The sequence below is a fragment of the Mizuhopecten yessoensis genome, unplaced genomic scaffold, assembly GCF_002113885.1.
Source record: "Mizuhopecten yessoensis strain PY_sf001 unplaced genomic scaffold, ASM211388v2 scaffold4135, whole genome shotgun sequence".
NCBI lineage: Eukaryota > Metazoa > Mollusca > Bivalvia > Pectinida > Pectinidae > Mizuhopecten > Mizuhopecten yessoensis.
In genome coordinates this window covers 366,287-392,211 of record NW_018405393.1, presented here as the reverse complement: position 1 = coordinate 392,211, position 25,925 = coordinate 366,287, and the positions used below count along the sequence as shown (strand labels likewise).

The following is a 25,925-nucleotide window of genomic DNA, read 5'->3' as shown; positions in this document are numbered from 1 at the left end:
GGGTTACTGCGTCATCCTGACCTAAGGAAAAGTCAGATTTCTGGATCATCCTGACCGTCAGAAAAATGGGATTACTGCGTCATCACGACCTAAGGAAAAGAACGATAGCTGCGTCATACTGACCTAACAAACACTAGGATTACTGCGTCATCACGACCTAAGGAAACGTGGTTTTTATTAGTCATCCTGACTAAAGGAAAAATGGGATTACTACATCACTTAAGGAAAAAGTGAAATAATTGCGTTATGCTGACCCAAAGGAAATTGGAAATCGCTGCCTCATTCTATCTTGAGGGAAATAGGGGTGGTGGTTGGGGTGGGGGGTACATCACCCTGATCCAAAGTGGGAATTACCGTTTCACCCTTATCGAAGGGAAAGTGGGAATATGTGCGTAATCCTGCCACAGAGAAAAACATGAATTACTACGTTATAGAATGTCCACGTCATCAATGCTAAAGGGAAAAGTTATAATTAGAACCAAACTACCACGTCGCATGGAGACTGTGTTATGCATGTACTAACGATAGTCCGTTGTCACAACAAGTCAAGATCGGGTCCAATGCATTATGCATCACACGTTACGCAAGTCAATAAATACTATTGTTCTTTGTTAATTTCCATTTAAGAACCTTTAAGGAATCTTCACGGAATCAGCAAGGGCTGGCTCTTAAAAGATAATTAAAACGTGTTCAGGGAAAGGGTTCACCGCGTGTTATTACCCTAGTACTTCGACCTTATGTAAAATGAGTGCTGACTACATAGCCACACAATTGTCCCTATACTGTAGGAGATCTGCATTAAATATTAATTCGTCTTTAACGCGGGCAATTACTGAGGTGTTGATGACAAAGTGAATCCGTCATCGACTCACCACAGCGGCACATTACGAGACCAACCTGAGCCGAGATTAGTTGTATGGAAGTGATTGGTTGTAATTGGTAGTGGGATGAGTGGTGGTGGAGTTTTGTTGATGATGATGATTGATGATGGTGGTTTTGGTTGTGGTGATGGTGGTGATGTGTTGATAATGATGGTGGTGATGATGGTTGTAGTGGTGGTTTGGTATCGATGATGATGATGATGATGTTGATGGTTGTGGTGGTTGTGGTGGAGTGTTGTTGATGATGATGATTGATGATGGTGGTTTTGGTTGTGGTGATGATGGTAAGGTGTTGATAATGATGGTGGTGTTGGTGGTGGTGTTGGTGTTGGTGGTGGTGGTGGTGATGGTGGTGGTGAGGTATTGATAATGATGATGATGATGATGATGATGATGATGATGATATCGATGTTGATGAAGATGTTGATGATGATGGTGGTGGTGGTGGTGGTGGTGATGTTGGTGGTGATGTTGGTGGTGGTGATGGTGGTTGTGGTGGTGGTGGTGGTGGTGGTGGTGGTGGTGGTAATGAGGTATTGATGATGATGATGATGATGATAATGATGATGATGATGATTATGATGATGATGATGATGATGATGATGATGACGATAATGATGATGATGATGATGCTGATGATGATGATTATGATGGTTGTGGTGGTTGTGGTTGAGTGTTGTTGATGATGATGATTGATGATGGTGGTTTTGGTTGTGCTGATGATAGTTGGGTGTTGATAATGATGGTGGTGTTGGTGGTGGTGTTGGTGGTGGGTGGTGGTGGTGGTGGTGGTGATGATGGTAGTGAGGTATTGATATTGATGATGGTTATGATGATGATTGTGGTACTGGTGGTTGTGGTGGTGTTGGTGGTGGGATGTTGATGATGATGGCTGAGAGTTTACGCTAGCTATCACCAACATTCTGAAATTCACAAAATCGATTTTAAAAGAAAACAAAAACGTTTTGATGTACATGGAAATGCTTAATTAAAATGCACCCGGTGATGAAATTGCATGGCCTGCACTGCCTAATCACTATTTTTTTCTATGCTAAAAGGCAGCAAAGATCTTTCAGTCGAGATGTATAACACAGTTTTCCGGGATGGAACGATACTCTATTAGACCCCTATGTAATTTGACCGTTTACATTAAGGTTTATAAAATTGACGCGCGTGACGTTTTTATGAACCCTTATGAAATCGGTATGAAAGTGTTCGTGTATGAAAATGGGAAAAAATTGATAAAAGAGATATTTGATATTAATGGACTGAAATGCAATATCTACGATTAGTTTTGGGTTTTTTTTCTTTTTCCTATCGTACTTTACTTACCCCTGTTTAACAGAAAAGGCACCCCAGCAGGTCAGGAATTGAGGGGGAAAACACTTTTGGACTAACATAGTAAAATCCCAAAGACTCCATGTTATGGTCTTACAAAAGAGCTTCTGGCTGGACATTAAAAAAATCGCACCCATAGGAGATTTTTACATTCTTACCATCAAGGTAGGGAAGGTTTTTTTTTTAAACCGTTGTCAGTATAATGTGACAGGTTAAAATGCAGAGGTAGGTGCCGTCGTGGTATTGATATTTTAGTGAGGATGCACTCTAAAGTCGCCATCACAACTGCACTTTCAAAAAGAGGCAAATAAACCAAAGCTTCGAAAAGGGCTCTGAGTTTACCAAATGGCAAATAATGATATAGACCTATCACATGGCCTTTTTTGACTGAGACGTGAAATACGGTACGGCTTGGTCTCAATCCCTTTCACTAGCATACTAAAATGATGTTTATTTTTGTGACATCTGTTACCCCAAAATTAACATGTCATTGACGACACTGAAAGATCGAGAGACAATGAATATTGACCTTGTAGCTAAGAAGTAAATAGCAAAACGAAAAACTTGGAATGAAACAAATATGTATAGTATAAACTTGATTTCTTTTACAATAGTTATGAAACAAGTTATTTCAACTTATTTTAATCACCCCTGCTGACCCGGATGTTAGCACACGGGGGTCTTAGTGTGGGAGGAAACGGGAGTACCCGGAGAAAAACCCACGTGGTCAGGCAGTTGACCCAATACCTTTTCACGTGCGCCATACACTGCATCGCCCGACAACCCAAATGAAACAATTGTGAAACTATTACATGAGTTTTGCATTTGTATAAAAGCATCGGTATTCCCGTGGTTTATCCAATATTTACAGCGAATACATTCGGTTTTCTCTATGTATTTGGTCACACTTGAAGCCACTGCCAGGACATACATTGGGAATGTTATAGCATGCACGTACCTATCTTTGTTTTAGAATGCTAGACTTGAATGTATTCATTTCTTTGGAACCGAAAACTGAATTAACTGGTCTCAGATTAGCGCTTCTATTTAAGAATGTTACCAGGGGAAAAAATGAAAGAACCGTTAATTGCTTTCAAATGCAGGTTTATCCTTTCAGAATTTGCCGAGTCAGGTTTCCTATTAGGGCTCGATCATCGATCGTCGCCGATAGATTCTCCCGCCGAGACTGTGGTACTGTGGCTGGATAGCACAATAGGAGGCTGAAAGCAGTTGCAGAAAATGCTCACAACATACAACTGTAGCATTAAGCCACAAAGGTGGTCCATTGAGCATGATAACATTTTCAGTTAAATGTAACTTGTCAATTCATGAGGCGGAACTACCGATGGGAAAAGGAACAACACATGGCTTTAATGGGATTACAGCTCGCTCCTCCGAGCTCAGTTAATCATATAAAATAGAGCGATAATGAAGTATGATCTGACGCAGCCTAATCAATCTGGTACGAAATCAAATCGAGGTCTCTTTTCAATTGATATCAAATCTGTAATTGTCCGTCATTTCCCGGAAGAGGTAAATGCTGCAGAAACTGTACTTTACAAAAACTGTACTTTATAGCCAAGCGGGATATGTTTATATAGTCTAAGTTGTCCAGCAACAACTGTTGATGCTAGTTCAGCAAGTGCTGCAAACAAAAGGACATGAAAAAACAGGAAACGTGAGCCAGAGGATAACACATGTAACAGTAGATAACGCTTCTGTAGGTGTAGGTAATATGTATGACGGTACATTTAACGTTTAACATAGATAACCCGTGTTACTATAGAAAACGCATGTACACGTAGAGAACAAGTGTAACAGTAAATAAAACGTGTAACAGTAGATAACACGTGTAACAGTAAATAAAACGTGTAACAGAAGATAACACTTGTAACAGTAAATAAAACGTGTCACAGTAGATAACACGTGTAACAGTCAATAAAACGTGTAACAGTAGATAACACTTTTAACAGACTTTAACACGTTTAACAGTAGGTAACACGATTAACAGTAGATAACACGTTTAACAGTAGGTAACACGTTTAACAGTAAGTAACACGTTTAACAGTAGGTAACACGATTAACAGTAGGTAAGACTTTTAACAGTAGGTAACACGATTAACAGTAGGTAAGACGTTTGACAGTAGGTAACACGTTTAACAGTAGGTAACACGTTTAACAGTAGGTAACACGTTTAACAGTAAAAAAAAACGTGTAACAGTAGATAACACGTGTAACAGTAAATAACACGTGGAACAGCAGATAACACTTTTAAGAGTAGGTAACACGTATAACAGTAGATAACAAGTTTAACAGTAGATAACACGTGTAACAGTAGATAACACGTGTAACAGTAAATAAAACGTGTAACAGTAGATAACACGTTTAACAGACTTTAACACGTTTAACAGTAGGTAACACGATTAACAGTAGGTAAGACGTTTAACAGTAGGTAACACGTTTAACAGTAGGTAACACGTTTAACAGTAGGTAACACGTTTAACAGTAAAAAAAAACGTGTAACAGTAGATAACACGTGTAACAGTAAATAACACGTGTAACAGCAGATAACACTTTTAAGAGTAGGTAACACGTTTAACAGTAGATAACACGTGTAACAGTCAATAAAACGTTTAACAGTAGATAACACGTTTAAGAGTAGGTAACACGATTAACAGTAGGTAACACGTTTAAGAGTAGGTAACACGATTAACAGTAGATAACACGTTTTACAGTAGATAATACGTTCAACAGTAGGTAACACGTTTAAGAGAAGGTAACACGATTAACAGTAGGTAACACGATTAACGGTAGGTAACACGTTTAACAGTAGGTAACACGTTTAACAGTAGGTAACACGTTGAACAGTAGGTAACACGATTAACAGTAGGTAACACGTTTAACAGTAGATAACACGTTTAACAGTAGGTAACACGATTAACAGTATATAACATGTGTTATCGTAGAAAGCATGCATTACCGTAATTAACATGTTAGATCAAATAGAGAACATAAGTGTCACTATCAATGACACGTGCAACAGAAGATAACAAGTATGACAAAAGAAAACATGCGTAACAGTTAAACACGTGTAATAGTAGATAATAGATATAAGGGTAGCAAACATATATAGCAGTATATTTTACACACCAACATATATAACACGTATAACAATAAATTACACGTGCATCACTAGATAACACGCATTAAGGTAGATACATTTTTAACACCAATATATGTAACAGTAGGTAACAAGCGAAACAGTAGAAAACACGCGATATCGTAGAGAACACGTATCACAGTAGGTAGCACGTGTTACATTATATACCACGAGTTACTGTTGATAGCACGTGCAACAGAAGATAACATGCATTACAGTGTATAACCCTTGTCAAAATAGATACATGTCATGTGTGTGGGAATTGGACACTTATCGAATAGACATCATTTTAGGCTCTGTTATACATACAGGGTCTACAAAATTGCTGAGCTCTAGTTAAACAGCCAAAATATAAATCTTAAGCTATGTGCTGATTATTGACAAGAAGAAAACTCGCCGATCAATTGCATTCCCCATATATTGTAGATGTGTCTTCCGATCACGGATTATTTTAAGGAAACACTATAATAAGTTCCTTCTGTCGGCCTAATACTTGTTCTTACTATTGATTAGGTTCGAAATCAGGAAGATAATTACAGGGATATTACAATATATACCTCAAACCATCCTTACACACAATTTTCCATTATACCATAATCAATAGTTCTCACTAACGGCGATGACCGTTGGGGCTATCATTCTATTAATGAGACAGGAAAAGGTCAATATGCCGTGATTGTCTTAATCACGTCCAAGTCCTTATTATCATTTACAACGGATAAAGTTATTTAATAAATAATCAACGTTCGTGCGAGTGTTATGGTGGAATATATAACCAGGGTGACACAATGTTGAAAAAATCATTAACGAACGCTGCTTGCGGCCCGAGTTGATAATATTCCCTTCATTTGCGAATCCCGAGTTTGTATATTCCACGTACGTTGGTTATATCTTTTCTACCAAGCAAAATGTAACGAAAGTCTTTTTCTTGTCTACCTCAGTGTCCATACGCCTACGGTGACCCGTATTTTTATAATAAGGCTGTTATTTTGCCCTCGTTAATTATCAGGGTCATCTTGCTAATCATAGGTGTGTGGACAACGGGGTAACCACGGAATAGGACTTTTATTACATAATACCTGGTAGAATAGATGCAATCAAAATGTTTTTGTATATCATGGTGGAATATGTTTCGCAGGATTCGAAAATGCTTTGAAAATATAATCAACTTTAACTGAAAACGGCCTTCGTTGATTATTTTTCCCAGGATTTGCTTACCCTCGCTATCAATTACACTATAAAACACGCACATACGTTAATAATTTCTTAAATAGATATTGGTTTTGCATACGCGTTAAGGTGAATTTAGTCTCCCATAATACTGTGTCTGTAGTAGGCAAATCAGTAGGTATGGATATTTGATTGAACTGTCATGCGGAAGGTGGATGTCACGATAGGAGCTAGGCGGCAAGGCCGCTGATAGTTTGACAACGATTGTCGAACTCTAGCAAACATTTAGCAAGTACATGCAAGCTTCAAGCCGACTAGGACAGAGACTTGATAGTATAACTGCTATTTTTATCTTCCTCATCAATGTGATCTGCTTCAACTTGAAACTTGAACTTATACACCCGATGTACTATCGTTGATTTTGTAAGCTGACTTTTGGCATTACGTCGGAACGAAGGGAGACTTTATTCGGTGTTCAGTGCGAGTTTTGTCTTACGGCATCTCTTTCCATTATGATTAATGACTCAATGGCATATGGTGATGAAGTGAGATGTGCAAAACTCAGTTTAACAAACGTTTTCTGACTTAATACGGTATTAATGACATTTTTCTATCCGATAGAATCTCTCTCATTTTTTATCAATGGCTCATAAAATATTCCTAAACGTCAACATCTCAGTTTGACAAATGTTTTTGCTGAATTGTTATCATGATGTTATACATTTTGTAATAAAGTCATGTGTAATTTAAATCCATTGTTAGGACACTTTGTTTTGTTGCAATGACAGAATTTGTTTTATTATTGACAAATACGGAAGACAATTTGCACATTATACACATTGTTGAGACAGCCTTTCCTAAAACACAAATCAGTATAGGATGTTTAGCTTAATATTGAATAATTGCTTCCATTTCAGAATTGTTCAATGCTTTTCATATCGTGTTAAGGCAACATAATTTGGCAACAGGTTGTTCTTCTCAACTCTACCTTTGAGGCGTCAACATGATTTATTGTTGGGCTTATGCCATCAATGTGTATGGGGATGCAAGAGTTTATATCAAGTAGGTGGTCGTGGGCTGGTCGAAGGGTGTCTCCTTTACAAATTCTACTTATGGATTGACCATTTCCTCGATCTTGCTACACATAGACTGCCTATTTTCTTTCAATTGCGTTATTGGCTCAAACTTTAATTGCATATTTTTCGAATTACAACACACACACAAAAATGTCCAAACGGCTTCTGTACAGAACATTAGCGGTAGGCTTTTTAAAATTTAACTTAGTTTAATTTACAACCATTGCAAAACAAGTTTTGTCAACTTATCATATTAATCACACATATGGCTGTGATGGTAGATCGCATGATAATCTTAATGTGGGAGGAAACTGGAGTACTCAGGACCCAGAGGGGCTAGACATTCAGGTAAAACATCGATATGTTTACGACGCACCGGATCTATTGTAATTACAAGTTTCGAGAGAGTCTCATTTTTCTGTCTTTCTTTGTTCACTCGTGGAGGGTTCTACACGTATGGTTCAGCTTTGAAAAACATATTAAAGGTACATTTTATCTCAAATTGATTGATGTTAATATAATTCTCATAGCATTATTATGACTGAAACAAATGCTGACATGTCTGATAACAATAAAGTGGTGTTGATAAAACGTTTACGAATTCCTTTGCAAAAGCAAATTACTGCCCATTTCGAAAATGGACTCACCATTGATACTATTGCCTTACCGTGCAGTTAAATGTTAATTTTTGTTTTGCTTCCTGCGTCAATAAACAATTTTGGCAAATAAGTGCCTCCCCTAGTCGTATTTTAGTGAAAATCTATTACGTAGTACCCCACCATCGATTCCTGTAGGACATTGTAACAATCACATGTGTTTGCCTGTCTGGAGGACGGTAACGCTCTCCTAATTCGTTTAACACCACAGCAATGCTGGTCACCCGTACTCGAAAGCCTCAACACATTGCACCGTTGTAACATAGTTTCTTCATTGATATTCTGTCCAATAAAGATCAGAGGACACGGGTTTGAAAAAAATGCCGATACCATCCAGATTCTTTTAAACACTATCACTTTTTAAAAGTGTACCGACCGATTTAGGTAATGTTTTGTGAGGTACAGACTTGGTTAATGTGTATAGTATATTACATCCTACAGTAGAATTTCTTTATCTCCCATACTTTCAAAATGCCTTAGTCTTTCTCTTCCACTTCTTACCCGGATATCGACAATGCAGCAGTACACATTGTAGGTTTAATGTTCTTCCCAATCAGGATTTAGTAATATATAGTTCCTGATCGCCTGTGTATCTATGTCCTGTAAAATTGTAAGACTTGTTCATGCCAAGCGGTATAGGATAGACAACTCTACCCGAGGATTTCCAAGGTTTGCATTAAAGTTTGCACAAGTGAAAAAATATCCCTTTTGTGAGATTGTCCATACTGAACATACCAGTAAAGCCGTTTTCTTTCATTCCTGTTATGTTTAGACTATAACCTCTATCCTGAATGTAGTCACACCCTAACGGCACTGCATGGATCCTGGTTATTACTGCGCATGTCTATAACAACTCTCTTTGAGACCGCCATAAAGGAAGCCTGCAGTGATGTGTTAAATGTGTTATGTTTAATGCTATAGACAAACACAACCATTCCAATCGTCAGAAGTCCAGAAAAATGCGTTTTACTTGCCACAGTTTCGAAAATACTTTTCCCCTGAGCGAGATTTAAATGTATTATACCAAATTTTACCGAGCTTATTATGCAGGAAAATAATCATATCTCTTATGATTTTTTGACTTACACCTAACGTTTGTTATTTCATACCTCGCGTCGGCAGTTTTCGTACCACAGTATCGGAATCGCCCATATTCAACGCTAATTATCAGGGTCATCTTGCTTTTCATAGGTGTATGGACTTTGTGAGGTCATGCACGTAAAATGGGTATTTAAAATAAAACAAATTTAAACACCTTTCCTACCTAGGACATTTATATCATGCATGCACAGGAATGAGTGTAAAGGTTATGTGTTTTTCATAAACAAAAGTGGCCAATACCTCGCATATAGCTCAGAAGAGTAGCTTTAAATACATTTGTTATAAACGTTTGATATATGTAATCTACATCAAAACGGTTTCTGTACCGCAGCATCAGAATTACCCCTATTTAATGACGTCACATTATTTCTGTCCTAATATGATGCAATGCACGTGAAATGGGATTTAACATACAAATATTTTCTTACACATCTTACTTACCCTTGACAATTCTATCATGCATGCACAGGAATGAGATAAAGAGTTATCACAATTGTGTTTTTTATATGGGGTATCTTTCATACACAGAGGTGTATACATACCTCTCAAAAAACTCATAAGACTAGCCCATGATTGTAAGTACAGTATACCACTCCAAACGTGACACCTGACCTCCGTTACAAAGGAATTTTTAACGATGCAACGCTGTTATAAACGATTGATATATGTAATCTATACATCAAAACGGTTGATAGTGACACAGTCAAAGGTAATTGTCATCCAAATGAAATATTGTTAGATCAGAGGAGAAAAAGAAGGTAAAGCTACCCCGGTTGAAGTATTTATCTAGACTGTTTGAAATACTGCGTTATAAGCAGACATTCATTATATAACTTATCCGTCGCAATGGTTACTAAATACAACGGAGATCTGTGGTGTAACATAGTTAATATTAATTTATGTACTTTGTAATATTACCCTATGTACATTGTAATAGTACTTAATGTACATTGTAATTTTAATAATACATCTACATTGAAATATTAATAATTCATGTACATTATAATACTAATGTATTTACATTGCAAAAGTGATAAATATTTGTGCACCTACTATATAGTATACAAGGTGTTGCGGCACAGCCATGTTCGAGTTTTACGTTATTTACCTTATACATGTATGTTTTTTCCTAGTCGAAGTCGCAGGTGTACGTTACCGTGAACCGATAGCACCCGTACACTTGTATACAGAATGTCGATGGTCACGAAATCGGCACATTTTTGTGTATCTCGGTGTTTACCTTACCGTCATTTTCTAGACTGTCTCAAATCTTTCTGATGTCAATAACAAGAACACAGTGTACAGGATATCAAGCCCATTCTGACTCGTTTATTAGATAATACAGGAAACAAAGCAATTTATTTTGAACATGTTGATAATCACATCTTACGATTTAAATATTTATACCTATTCATTGTATTGGCATATATCCAAATATGTACACTATAACAATACTTATGGTATAGATCAGTTATTCTCTTGTAACCGTAATCGTAAGTTTATTGGATTTGTCGAAGCGATTTGTACACTTACTTCATTTCTTCGTATTTCTAATAAAGTGCAATGAAAAGCATTTGCCGTTAATATATATGTAACATTGACCAGCACAGAGAACTCTCAATTAACACAGGGAGACATACCAATGCAACCATCGTTTCCAAAGATATATATTTTTTCTAAAGAAATTCATCCATCAATTGGTATGTCATGCTGTGATAAAAAATAGTTCTATTGCAATTGATACACGTTATAATCTAGACCTTATCTAATATTTGAGAGATATATCAAGCTGATATGATCCAATGTGTTAGAATAATCCTTGCAGGCAATATTTATATTTCAAAATATGAAATCATATACATGTTTATTGTGTGTTTCTCGGTGTGTACCCGCCGGTCGTTTTCTAAACTGCTTAAAACCTTTCTGAGGTCAATAACAGGAACACAGTGTACATGATACCATGTTCTGTCTCGCTTATTAGATAAGGAGCAATAATGAACGATGCAAATTCGTTTGAGACTCTCCTAGTGTATATAATAAAACTAGATGTCACAACAATAGAACACGATTGTTAAAACATCAGTTTTGTATCAGTGTTTGATTATGTTTTGTACTAAACACGTGTTTAACATTTACTAGTGCAATGAACTCTCACTTAAAACAGAACGACATACTAACGACACCATCGTTTCTAAAGATATATGTTTTTTTCTAAAGAAATTCATCCATCAATTGGTATGTCGTGCTGTGGTAAAAAATAGTTCTATTGCAATTGATACACGCTGCAACCTAGGCTTTATATAATAATAAAGTTAAACATCATGCTGATATAATTGTCAGTGTTAAAATAATTCTTGCAGGCAAATTATATCTTATAATATGAAATCATATATATTTAATATACAATAGAAGATTTTTCGCAATTAACCGATTTTTCTAAATATTTCATGCCTTCCGTATTTATCAAAGTATCTCATTCAATTCTTGATCATCTACCCCTCGTTCCTAAAACAATTTAGCCACGACCTAACAGCGCCAGGTTTGTAGTTCGCCTGTCCGACGGCTCCGAAATACATGACGGTATGATCGTACAGGATATACAAACGTTCCGGCACAGCCGCGTACTGAAGCCCGTTCTGATTATCCATCGGATCAATCAGTATTGGACACTTCAAGTCAAAGTCACGGAGCAGTGTCGCTGCCTCGACCCTATCTTCAAGTGTTTGATGATCCTTCATATCTTCGAAACGGTGTCCGAAGACTTGCCATCCTTCGACGGGGTGTGCCTCCCGGATGTAGATGGTCACGAAATCGGCGATGTCAGAAAAGTCGCGGATGATCGCTTTCATCTCCTCGACTTTTGCTATGAATGGAGGTCAGGAACAGCTTCCAAAGTTTAACACCAAAGGGCGTCCTGCCTTTTGAAAACTGTAGAGTTTTTTGTACGACTTCGTATCCATGTCATACAGATCCGTGTTAGGAGCCTTACGACCCAGAAATGTTTTCCTTGAGAGCGCATCTACCAGTCTAATCCGGGCTCGTGTAGTGATTGCTTTTGCTGATATGTCAGGAATTTTTGACTGGGATTTCATGAAGTTTCCGAAGAAGGGTATTTTCGATAGAACGATAACAACTGAAAGACTTATTGTCTGTACTATAACCATAAACAAACTACAGGCGGTCTTTATCCATACAAATGGGACGTCGTCCGTCCACAGTATATCCGGCTTCTTCATGGCTCCCCTTTAAATTAAAAGAATCAATATTGAGATGAATTTATAGGAATGAGAAATGCAGCAAACGTGATCAAAGATATAATTCTAAAATTTACTATAAACAAAGGCTACATTAATTAGATGGATGGTTTTTGTATACAAACAGTACGCCCACCCATGCGATAGCTACACACTAACGTCACTATACCAAAATCGGGACACATTTAAGAGAAATAGCAATGTACTTTATACCATATTAGTCTATCAATTCATGTTTGTTCATTTTTCATTAAAATATACCATCCACTTTGCATTTCTATTACAAGATGGCATTTCTGGTGGATAGAACACGAAATACTATCAGGGTCATGTAGGCCCTTGGACAGGTGTTTCTGTACCCTGAAAGGGACACTTTGGTATTTGGCTTATATTGGGGGATACACGATAAAAATCGGCAGGAAAAGTATACAGAGTTCAACTATTTTAGAGTCAATGGGGATTCTGATTAAATTTCTTCTCCAAACTAGTATTAGTTTTGATAAAATAGACTTTAGAAAATGATAGCCAAATTAAAAGCAACGCATGGTACGTTAATTACAACTGTTTCGGTTTGTTTATTATTCTAACCTTTAAATTGTCCGTGTAACAATAATCAGCAGCCAAAAACGTTTATATACAGTTAAATTGTCATTAATGTATCATCAAATGAAAACTGCATAAAGGAACATACCTCTATACATTGCATGACAGTTTCATGGGCCGTTTTGCCACAAGTGTTCCGTTTTTGGTACAGTGATGTTACTTGATTTCAATTATCTATCTTATATTATGCTTTAATCTCCATCAAAATTTGTTTAAAAATGGCATGACCTGATTTAGACAAAATGTCATATTAATTAAAAAAGGGGGAAAATCAGTGAATTTTAAAATAAACTATTAATGAAATAATGAAAAAGAAACATATATAAATTAACCATAATTGATTCATAAAGTTAAGATACGTAAATGGAAAAAGAGGAAATTTACCGTTTCGTTTGAAAATGTGAAATAGATATTTTCAAATACAGGAATTATAGATATAATCATTTTTTTCAATGAATTTATATGTAGGAATATTTTCGGATGTTTGATCTTAAATAGATAAACAGAGACATAGACATAAAGAGACTGTATACATTGAAAGATATCAATACTCATATCAAGTATGCAAGTCGTAAGTATACCATAACATTTGTTCATTCATACATGTATATACATGTACAATGTATGGGTGGGAAAATTAATAAAATGACATCCGATGAAAACGTTCAATGCTGCTTTTAAACTATGACGTGAAATTTAAATGAACTTAAGGCGATACATGCATAGCCATAATAGACATTTCTCATTTTGAGGCAGATCTATCACGGAGCCAGAGACGGACACTGTGAGTAGTAAAATCAGAGAACATCTCAAACCTCAAAAAACAATTCAACCATCTGTATTAAGGATTCCTGTCCACCTACTTGTGACAAAACTCTAAAGAACGATCTTAGTTTTCCTTGCCTACAGTTACAGCCCCTGGTTTTCATTACAATTACAACTGATATCATTCTCTTGGCTGATTCTCACCTTACTGGAGTTTTTTTCAGAAACGATTTCTTTTAAAATTACGGTTTCTACTGAACACGAAGACTCGGCGCATGCTAGAGTTGATCGCAGTAGTATAGAAATCCGAAAATTCATTACCCTGAAACGATCCTCAAAATAGTCTTCTAAGAATAGCATAAAACTGCTTCGTCGCCATCATGTTACTGTTACGAAGGAACATTCAAACGTTACTTTGTCACGAAGGGATGCTAATAAGCGTCCTTATGTCAAACCACCTCTATACAAAGATGCAAAGGAACGAAGAGACGAAAATGTGTAGAACAAATACCTTCAGCTTAACGCTATTATAAAAAGACACCGTGTAAGCGTTAAACATTTCTTTCGTAGTAAGGAAATATTGTGTCCTAGGAAGTTTGTGGATGGAAAATATAATCTACAAATGTATATGTGAACCCTGTCACTCTGGTAAAATTAAAACTTCTTTGACCTGATTTGTTTGACTGGGGGAATTTCTTTTAACTCAATAGGCGTCAAAAAAAAATAGACGTCCCAGATAAGATCCTTAACGGAGATATTGAAATATCAATTACCACGGTTACATACCTGGCGCAGTGAGACACGAACAAGACTATAACGACTGCGGTTACCGGTTACATAATTTCTAATCTGTGTCTCCATATGATGTTACCTGTTCGCTTACCTGTAGTCACGTGTGTTTACACACTCTGACATACCCTATAAGCTACGTTACATTTTAAATCATTTTTGAAATGACCCTTGTATTAAATTTGCTTGTCTAGGTCTCTGTCTCCACGCCCTGTACTAGATCTACCCCAAACTGAGAAAGGTCTAATAAGAGGAGAAACATGCTCCAGCTTCCATATGCAGTGTCTCGTGACAGTTAAACCGTTTATAGGGAAATATATATTGTTATTGTATACGTATCTAGGCAAGTTTTGTCCTGAAAAAAACGAAATCTTTCCGTCATTTTCACAATCACGATCGTCTTTGTAGAAGAAGCGCTCAATATTTACAGTTCCTATATCTAAAGTTCGATGGCCTCCAAGGCAGAAATTTAAGCCGTTGGGCGCGTTCATTTCCATAGTATAAGTCAAAAGTATACTGGACTCCCGAGCAAACAAAAAATTGAAATGTTGATTAGTTTTTAAATAGAAATAGATTTAGTTGACAATAGTTCTCAATTAGTACATCTCCATTTGAATAGAGAGCAAGCTGATGATAATAATTGCATGCGTCACTGTCATGACCAGACCAAGTGTGTAAGCTAGCTGATATTTATTGGCATCACTGTAGTGGTCAGACATCAGTTCCACTTTGCATCTACTAGTATACTTGGATCTATGGTACAGCCACGTTCGATCTTAACATTACTTACCTTATATGCTCCCTCTAGTCTTAGTGGTGCGTGTGACAGATGGTGAACTGGCAGCACTCGTCGACGTTTATACCCTATTCAGACTTTGTACATTTTTTATATATCGAGATGTTTACCTAGGGGTTGCTTTCGAGATCGACAAAAACCTCAAAATGTCATTAACAAGAACGTATTGGCCTAGACGGATCAGGTGATACTTGAGCATGTGTTATCTAAATATACTATAGAAATAATTAAGGTTACATTTTAGAACATGTTGATAATCATATATCATAACAGCTACATCAAACAGGCAAATATTATTAGATTGTACGTATGTCTCAACAACTGTCCTGATATTTAACATTAGTTACAACTTAGGAGACTGATAAAAGGAGACATGACCTAAATTCATTATAACAAATTCTTACAGTGAAGGGGAGTGATGTCTTAATGGCGATCTGAGCTAGGTAGTATACACTATTACAGAGGAGTTATGTAAGGGATATGTCTTACTGAAAGTCCGTTTTACATTGAAGAAATTATATAACAGCGAAAAATCTTCATGACAGTCCCATTTCCTGCCACATAAAACCGTGGACAGAGAGGATGTCCGAGTGACGGTATGTGTGGTTTCTAAACTGCATATTGCATTATTCTAACCAAACCATTATAATAGAGGAAAGTAATACCAATGAAACATCTTAAAGCTGACAATGCAAGTTAAAAAGGTTTACATTAAGATTAAAAACAAAGGTTTTAACTGTTTTTCTTGTTTTTAGTTCTCACTATTTCTTTCGACTAACGTTTCTAAGGAAGTGCCGACATTTTAGTTTGTCACTGCTTAGTAATGAGTATGTGTCTTGTTTAGTATATTAAGCGTATTACCCGTCAAGCCGGTTATCATTTGTTCAACGTGTACGCAAGGTGAAATCCCTGAACCCCTCCCCCAAAAAAACCGACAAAAGAAACGGTCCTGAAAGAAACAATCATATAACTAAAGTTAATGTCTACCTTTTAGTATAAACTCATCCTGTTTGAAAACAATACTAATTCAAATTGGTTCCATGATATTGGTTCTGTATTCCAATTCCATTTGCTTAAAAAGCGTCTACACGAAGAAGACTATTAGTTCATAATAAAGTTTTCGTGTGTGGGTGCAGTTCAATGCATTTGAAAGACCGATGATATATCCTGGATTTATTGAAGTATTTTCAGTAATGTACCTTTTAATTTGGATGCACGGGAATGTGCTATACATAACAACCGGCTTGGCAGTGTTGCGGAGTCTTCAGGTGATTTTTGATATCGGTTGCCGATCAGGGTGATCGCAAGACGGACAGTTTTATAACCGGTTTGACAGGTAATGCGCTTTTTATCCCCAATGAGACTCATACTCGTTACTAAGCAAGGACAAACTAAAATGTCGGCACTTCCTTCGAAACGATAGTCGGAATAGATGGGGAATTTCTCAAAACCAGATGTTTTTTTAATCTGAATTGAAAGCTTTTTAACTTGCACTGTCAGCTTTAATAGCGGTCCAGCTTCTTATAAAATACAGGTAAAATTAGCTGTTAGTAAGATATGCCCTCACGATTGCCCGGTTCTTTACGATATAAAACAGTCAGGTTCTTGACTACATTTAACTGTTACAGTGGAAGAGAGAATGTTTAAATAACGGCTGGGGTCCTAATCACTAATCATCCATCAATTGGTATGTCTTACTGTGAAAGAAAAATAGTTCACTTGAAATGGATAGGCTTAAAAATAAATAGTGCAATATATGATGCTCATATAATATATTATACAACTACAAAACAATATTTATATCTTATAATATGAAATCTTATATACATATGGGGCAATGAGGTAAATCCAACTATGTAGAGAAAAAGAGATTTCATTGTTTACACTGTTTGAATGACTTCCTTTTCCAGCATTCCAATTTTAACTTATTTGTATCCTACAAACGTACGTTTGTTATATGGGATTTACCGCCCATACGAGTTTGTTCCAAAAATATTTTGTCTCACATTTAGATTTGCCGAAAATTTAAGTGTTTGGCATGAATATATAATGGTGTTGTATACGCAACAAAGCGGGTTCTATTTATCATTAAACTATATAAGTTAGACAATTCACTAGGTAATAGCATTACATGTACAAAGAACAGGCAAGCGGATGGTGAATTTCGAGATAGGTGCTGTGAGGCAAGGACTAAATACGGGGTTCAATTGATCAGCAATAGTGTATGGAATGTGGACAGTCTATCACAACGACGATCTGCGTAGGGAAAGACATCCACATGATTATGATTATCATAGAGTATATTTTATATTAGCATTATAATGCAGCTTGTTTATCTAGATCTTACTTATATGCATATATATACCTTTCTTGAAACAGTATGAAAATAAATCATAACGTGTATTAACGATAACGCAGCAGAAGGATTTTTCTTGACCACAATACACTGATTTTATGAATATAACGAATTTTGTACATGTACCATATTTTACACTGCATTTCCCAAACACTCTTCTAACTTCTCCTGTATATATCATATTATCATCATATACCTCTACCAGGCCGAAGTACGCTTGTGCCATTTTTTTGTATCCGGATATTGTCAGCCATCTTGGATTTTGAAATATGATGCCAATACCAGAGCCAGTTAATTTTGTCAAAGTAGGGTATAGAGGTATGTGTAATAAATTAACATATTTACAGCACTCTTGTATCAAAGAAAATATCAAAAATCTTAATTTTCTTTCATCTAACCGATATATTCTCGTTCTTCATTTTTGGCGAAAAAAGGGGATTCTTTCAGGAATTTTTTTCTAGCATACTAGAGACATTGATGAGTTGAAATCAGAAGAGTTTGATAACATAGTATTTTTTCCCCAGGTTCGACCTATTCCACCGACCTAGTCAGCAACATCTAGCACAAAGGCTAAGCCCAGTGAGGTTGCTAGTCCACCTAGAGGATCTGAGTGTACCTGTCACACCAACAAATCATATGATTGTGATGAGCCAGAGACGTTGTCCGCGTCGTGATGTTGCGAAACCATCGCGTATGATTGAGAACTTTTAATTGTGTTTGAATTCAGAAAACTATTCGGATGTTCATGTTTAGTGTTTTATACTAGGTATCAAAATTCTAGTCAGGCCATACAGTATTGCACATAATAGGTTAAAAATTAGAAAATAATTTTAGTTTTACGTCTTTGATATTAATGCAAAGTGAGCTAAGAAAGCTACATTTTGATTACCATAATTGTTTTTAAGTAAACATTTGTTGAGTGTGAGAAAAATGTTTAGACTATAGCTTCTAGGGACCGCAGAACCAAATGATTTTCCATAGACGATAGTGTTAACGTTTACTGTCCTATTTTATATGGGGGCCGCCATCTTGTATTGAATTCGGCACCAAAAATCGACCAAAATTTACAACAAATTACACACTTAATAAACTCACCCAGACAAAATCAGACTTTATTTTTATTTTATTTTTTATACATATTACATCTATATATATTGCTCAACCCACACATAAAAATTTTGGAAATTCTGCCACCTAAATATCCAACCAGCAGGCCCCGAGGCATTCACCTTCCTATAAAATCTTCTGCCCAAAAGGGAAAAACCCACAATCTATTTTTGATTTTGTTCCGTGGTCCCTATAGGATCCCACATATTTTTCAAATTTACCATTTTTGGAAACAGTCAGGACCATAGGGTATGAAACCAAAATGAAAAGTGGCTATCACCAAGGCTTGGGCTGCTAGGTCAAGTCTTCTACTGGTACTGAAGATGGAGATTCCTGCAAGAAAAGACAGGAAAATTGAATTAATTTCAAAATGTAAACTTTAATATCTTAATACACATTATACTTAGACTTATGGTTTTGAGTTATTATTAAAGTACAGGTACTGTACTTCTCAGAAATATGAACAAATAATATATTGTCTGAAGATCAGGGGAAGTAACTCAATTTTAAGACCTATATCACCTTAATTTTGGACTTTATGTAAAAAATTCAGGACACCAGCAATTATTTAGAGAAAAGAGCCAAAAAGCAGACACAAAACTAAAGACTTATAACTGTACAAAAAGTACAACACCATAATGATAGGATTACAGAATGTTTACATACATTGTAACACCAGCTGATATGAAAGACAGTGATGAGGGCTGCTAACCAAGTGCAGACACCAGGGAACAGAGGTCTGCCAGTCAAGTGTCCAGTTTGACCTTAATTAGTGTAAATACTGACACAAGATTTCGTATTGTTTACTAATGTATATATAAAGGGCATTGATCAGCCACTGAAACATACCAGAGACAGATACATGCAAAGTGAGAGGGATTGTGGAAACTCTAAAATGGTGAGACCTCAGAACAATGCCGGACAGTTTAAGAAAGGAAAGCAGCCGTACTACAAAAAAGGAGAGAAAATTGAGAAATGGACTCATTCTGACATGGACCAAGTCCCAACAGTACGGTTAACAAGTGAATTACATGACCAGGTTGTGAAAGCCCCAAAGTTCTCACCTGTACATCGGACATCTTCTCACAGGCTGCTCCGTCCTTCACATGTGGCCAAAGATGAACCACTAAGGTAAGTCAAAAGAAACCTGAAATATAAAAACACAAATGTAGATACATGAAATTGAAATTCATTACACATACATTAAATGTACATTTCATGTTTATTATTCAAACATGTCTCTTTTTATTACAGGGAGAGTGAGGAATACAAGACCAACAGAATAGTAAATATTGGGAGGATGCGAGATATGTGGAATGATGCTGTACGTCAACATACAACTCCTACTCCATCATGCAAGGGAAACATGGACTTTGATTTTAAGACACAGGAGTGCTGGGGGCTAGGGTGGCGAATAGGACTCAAATGCACAAAGTGTACATATGTTTCCAGTGTGTATTCTCTGTACACAGGAAGGAGGGAAGCAGGCAGGAAGGGGAGAGACACCGTGCAGATGAATTCTGCAGTGCAAGTCGGACAGACACAGACAAGAATTGGCAATGCCGCACTGCGGCTCACCCTGATGAGTGCCAACATTCCTACCCCCTCAGAGAGAGGAATGCAGAAGAGTACCAATAAAGTGTGTGACCAGATAGAGGAACCCAACAAGACCGACATGGGTGAACTGCGAAAGACGATAAAAGAAATCAACACGCACCGAGAAAACCCGCCAAACAAAATAGACCTGATGGTGGATGCCACCTACAACAACCCAATTTATTCTGGTGCGGGGAAGACTCCGTTCCAGCCAGCAACACAAGTTATGTTCAGCACTATAGAACACACCACCAAGGACCAGTATGTGGTGGACCTTGTCACCAAAAACAAACTTTGCAATATATGGCCACCCTGTGAAAGTGAGCATACCTCACACTGTAAAGGTAACCTACCTCTGGCCTCATAAATTGGTAATGAACAGGCATACTGCTACGAAAGTCTGGAAAACCTCAAAAAGTCGGCCTGGAGGTGGAAAAGCTTGTCACCGACTCAGATGCAGGGGCATTCAAGGCTGCTGAAAAGAGATATAAAAGTGGTGCAAAATGTACAAAGCCAACACAAAACCTGGACCCTTTTCATCTAACAAGGAATTTTAGAAAAAAACATTTGAAAGTGTGCGAAACTTGAGGAAATAATGCCGGGATTCACTAAGAAAGAGCGATAAACAATTAAAAAAAGATTTACTGGTGACCTAGCCGCTCGGTGTCAGGCAGAGCTGTATCACCTGTACGACAGACATTGTGGGAGTCTTATTCCTTTACAACGTGCTGCTCATGGTGTAAGAGAGGCCATCGTGAAGTGTTACCAAGGTGTACACTATGAGTGCGGGACCAAATCACTAGTGTGTGCAGGGAAGGAAAGAAATAACTGGCTTACAGACAACATATACTTACCAAGTGATTTCAAGGTCAGCGGTAGAGAGGCAACTGTGTCAAAAGTCCTGATGGAGAAAGTTGATGCCCGTCTCGGTGGCTCCGTTTTGGAAAAGACCCTGTGGAACTTGACTACCCAAAAGTGTGAACTTTACTCGTAACTTTTCATGGAGAGCTCATAGGGCGGTGTATTCTGTGAACTATGGACCGGGAACTGCCATTAAAGAACTGTGCAGTGGGGTTGGGTCTCCAATCACTGCTGGAAGCTCTGTGTCCAAGGACCTAGATAAAGAACAAAAAAGACATTTGTACAATAAAACACGAAGTCAATCATTGCGGTGTAAACTTCAGAAATAAGAGACACAAAATATTCAAATTACATGACTGTAAAATTGATGAAGAAATTTATGTGAAAGACAGAGTTATGATTGAGAAAAAGAAATGAAACATTAAAATATTGAGAACCATGAATAGATTCACAACCGGAAATATGCTGGTGAACCCATCATCTGGTTTCCAGGGACGCTTGAATGGTGTAAAACGTCATATCCTGCATGTTTCTGTAAGGACCGCAGAACCAAAAGATTTTCCATAGACGATAGTGTTAACGTTTACCACTGTCCTGCCTATTTGAACTTTTTTTATATGGGGGCCGCCATCGACCAAAATTTACAACAAATTGCATACTTAATAAACTCACCCAGACAAAAGCAGACTTTATTTTTATTTTATTTTTTTATACATATTACATCTATATATATTGCTCAACACACACATATTGATTGTTACGTCATTTGTTTGTGAGAGTAACGTCATCACTTTTTGAGAAAACGACGTAATTTTCTCACACCAACCAATGACGTAACGATCAATACCTGCTCTCAAGAGAAGATAACTCTGCAATACGCAAAGACGGAATATCCTGCTTGAAGTAACACCCTAACGGTACGCATGGTTCCGGGTTATTACTGCGCATGTCTGTAACAAATCTCCTGGGCCCGCCATTTAAGACGAGAGGTGAGGTCATGCACATAAAATGGGGTTTTAAAATAAAACATATATTAACACCTTTCCTACCTAGGACATTTCTATCATGCATGCACAGGAATGAGTGTAAAAGTTATGTGTTTTTCGTATGGGGTATATTTCATACACAGACGTGGCCCATACTTCGCATATAACTCAGAAAAGTAGCTATAAATACATTTGTTATAAACGTTTAGTCTCTGTAATCTACATCAAAACGGTTTCTGTACCGCAGCATCAGAATTACCCCTATTTAATGACGTCACATCACTTTTGTTCTAATATGATGCAATGCACGTGAAGGGGTTTAACATACATTTTCTTACACACCTTAATTACCCTTGACAACTCTATCATGCATGCACAGGAATGAGAGAAAGAGTTATCACAATTGTGTTTTTATATGAGGTATCTTTCATACACAGAGGTGTGTAAATACATCTCATAAAACTCATAAGATTAGCCCATGACTATAATTACAGTATACTACTCCAAAAGTCACACCTGACCTCCGTTACAAAGGAATTTTATACGGATACAACACTGTTATAAACGTTTGATATATGTAATCTACATCAAAACGGTTGATAGTGACACAATCAAAGTGTCATTCATTTAACTGAAATATTGTTAGATCAGAGAACAAAAATAAGGAAAGGCTATCCCGGTTTAAGTATTTATCTAAATTGTTTGAAATACTGTTTTATTAGCAGACATTCATTATAATTTATCCTTCGCAAGGGTTACTAAATAAAACCGAGATCTATGGTGTAACATAGTTAATATTAATATATGTACTTTGTAATATTGCTTTGTGTACATTGTAATATTACTTTATGTACATTGTAATATTAATAATTCATGTTCATCGTAATATTACTTAATGTACATTATAATATTGATAATCCATGTACATTGTCATATTAATCATTCATGTACATTGTTATATTGATTTATTTACTTTGCAATAGTGATAAATATTTGTGTCACTGAGGTGATCAGACATACTATCGTATAACGTATCTAGCAAATGTTTCTTTATGTTAATGTGCACCTACTAGTATACTAGGTTCTGCGGTACAGCCATGTTCGAGTTTTACGTTATTTACCTTATATGTTTTTCCCTAGTCGATGTCGCAGGTGTACGTTACCGCTAACCGATAGCACCCGTAGACATGTATACAGAATGTCGATGGTCACGAAATCGGCACGATTTTGTGTATCTCGGTGTGTACCTTACCGTCATTTTCTGAGGTCAATAACAATAACACAGTGTACAGGATATCAAGCCCATTCTGACTCGTTTATTAGATAATACAGGAAACAAAGCAATTTATTTTGAACATGTTGATAATCACATCTTACGATTTAAATATTATATCTATTCTTTGTATTGGCAATATACAAATAAGTACACTGTAACAATACTTATGGTATAGATCAATTATTCTCTTGTAACCGTAATCGTAAGTTTATTGGATTTGTCGAAGCGATTTGTACACTTACTTCATTTCTTCGTATTTCTTGTTATAATTTTATATCAGTGGTGAATAAAGTGCAATAAAAAGCATTTTCATTTAATATATATGTAACATTGACCAGCACAGAGAACTCTCAATTAACACAGGGAGACATACCAATGCAACCATCGTTTCCAAAGATATATATTTTTTCTAAAGAATTTCATCCATCAATTGGTATGTCTTACTGTGTTAAAAAATAGTTCTATTGCAATTGATACACGTTATAATCTAGACTTTATCTAATAATTGAGAGATATATCAAGCTGATAAAATTCAATGTGTTAGAATAATCCTTGCATGCAATATATATATATTATTATATGAAAGCATATACATGTGTATAATCTGATGTAGAAGCAATTCTGCAATAACAGATTGATCCAAAACTAATTTGCTTTCTGAAATTCATTAGAGTATCCCAGTCATTTCTTGTCTTCATAATGTAATGTTTCATTATGAGAAATGAAAAGTGTTTTGTACTAACACGTGTTTTACATTTACTAATGCAATGAACTCTTACTTAAAACAGAACGACATACTAACGACACCATCGTTTCCAAAGATATATGGTTTTTTCTAAAGAAATTCATCCATCAATTGGTATGTCGTGCTGTGATTAAAAAAAAGTTCTGATGCTATTGATACACGCTGCAACCTATGCTTTATATAATAATAAAATAAAACATCATGCTGATATAATTGTCAGTGTTAAAATAATTATTGCAGGCAAATTATATCTTATAATATGAAATTATATAATTTATTAGTTTTTTCGCAATAAACAGATTTTTCCAAATATATTATGCCTTCCGTATTTATCAAAGTCTGTCATTCTTGATAATCTACCCCTCGTTCCTAAAACAATTCAGCCACGACCTAACAGCGTCAGGTTTGTAGTTCTCCGGTCCGACGGCTCCGAAATACATGACGGTATGATCGTACAGTATATACAAACGTTCCGGCACAGCCGCGTACTGAAGACCATTCTGGTTATCAAAGGGGTCAACCAGTATTGGACACTTCAAGTCAAAGTCACGGAGGAATTTCGCTGCCTCGACCCTATCTTCAAGCGTTTTATGATCCTTCATATCTTCGAAACGGTGTCCGAAGACTTGCCATCCTTCCACGGGGTGGGCCTCCCGGATGTAGATGGTCACGAAATCGGCGATATCAGAAAAGTCGTGGATGATCTTTTTCATCTCCTCGACTAGTGCTATGAATGGAGGTCAGGAACAGCTTCCAAAGTTCAACACAAGAGGGCGCCCTGCCTTTTGAAAACTGTAGAGTTTTCTGTACGACTTCGTATCCATGTCATACAGATCCGTGTTAGGAGCCTTACGACCCAGAAATGTTTTTCTTGAGAGCACATCTACCAGTCTAATCCGGGCTTGTGTAGTGATTGTTTTTGCTGACATGTTCAGCTGCAATTCTTTAGTTCCAGGAATTTTTCTGTTTTTTGAAAGGGGTTTTATGAAGTTTCTGAAGAAGGGAATTTTCGATAGAACGATAACAACTGAAAGACTTATTGTATGTACTAAAACCATTAACAAACTACGGGCGGTCTTTATCCATACAAATGGGACGTCGTCCGTCCACAGTATACCCGGCTTCTTCATGGCTTCCCCTACAAATTAAAAGAAGTAATATTGATATGAATTTATATGGATGAGAAATGCAGCAAACATTATCAAATATATGATTCTAGAATTTACTTTAAACAAATGCTACATTAATTGGATGATTTTTGTTTGTATTAAAACAGTACGCCCCACCAATGCGATAGGTTCACACTAACGTCGCTGTACCCAAAACGGGATACTTTTAAGAAAATTATCAATGTACTTTATACCATATTATCAGTTTCAAAAATGTTTGTTCATTTTTCATAAAAATAT

At 36.6% G+C, this 25,925-nt stretch overlaps 1 long non-coding RNA gene and 2 pseudogenes across 2 annotated transcripts; all 3 read right to left on the bottom strand.

Moving 5' to 3' along the window:
* Nucleotides 1–10,970: 10,970 nt before the first annotated feature.
* LOC110448698 lies at nucleotides 10,971–15,686 on the bottom strand (annotated as a pseudogene).
* Nucleotides 15,687–19,225: 3,539 nt separating this feature from the next.
* On the bottom strand, nucleotides 19,226–21,791 carry LOC110448684. The gene is made up of 4 exons (XR_002462755.1): nucleotides 21,503–21,791; nucleotides 21,002–21,123; nucleotides 20,117–20,199; nucleotides 19,226–19,385 (listed from the first exon to the last, which is right to left on the bottom strand). It is a non-coding gene; the product is annotated as an uncharacterized LOC110448684 (long non-coding RNA).
* Nucleotides 21,792–23,784: 1,993 nt separating this feature from the next.
* On the bottom strand, nucleotides 23,785–25,715 carry LOC110448688 (annotated as a pseudogene). Its single transcript, XR_002462756.1, has one exon. The product of XR_002462756.1 is annotated as a type I iodothyronine deiodinase-like (transcript).
* Nucleotides 25,716–25,925: the final 210 nt, after the last annotated feature.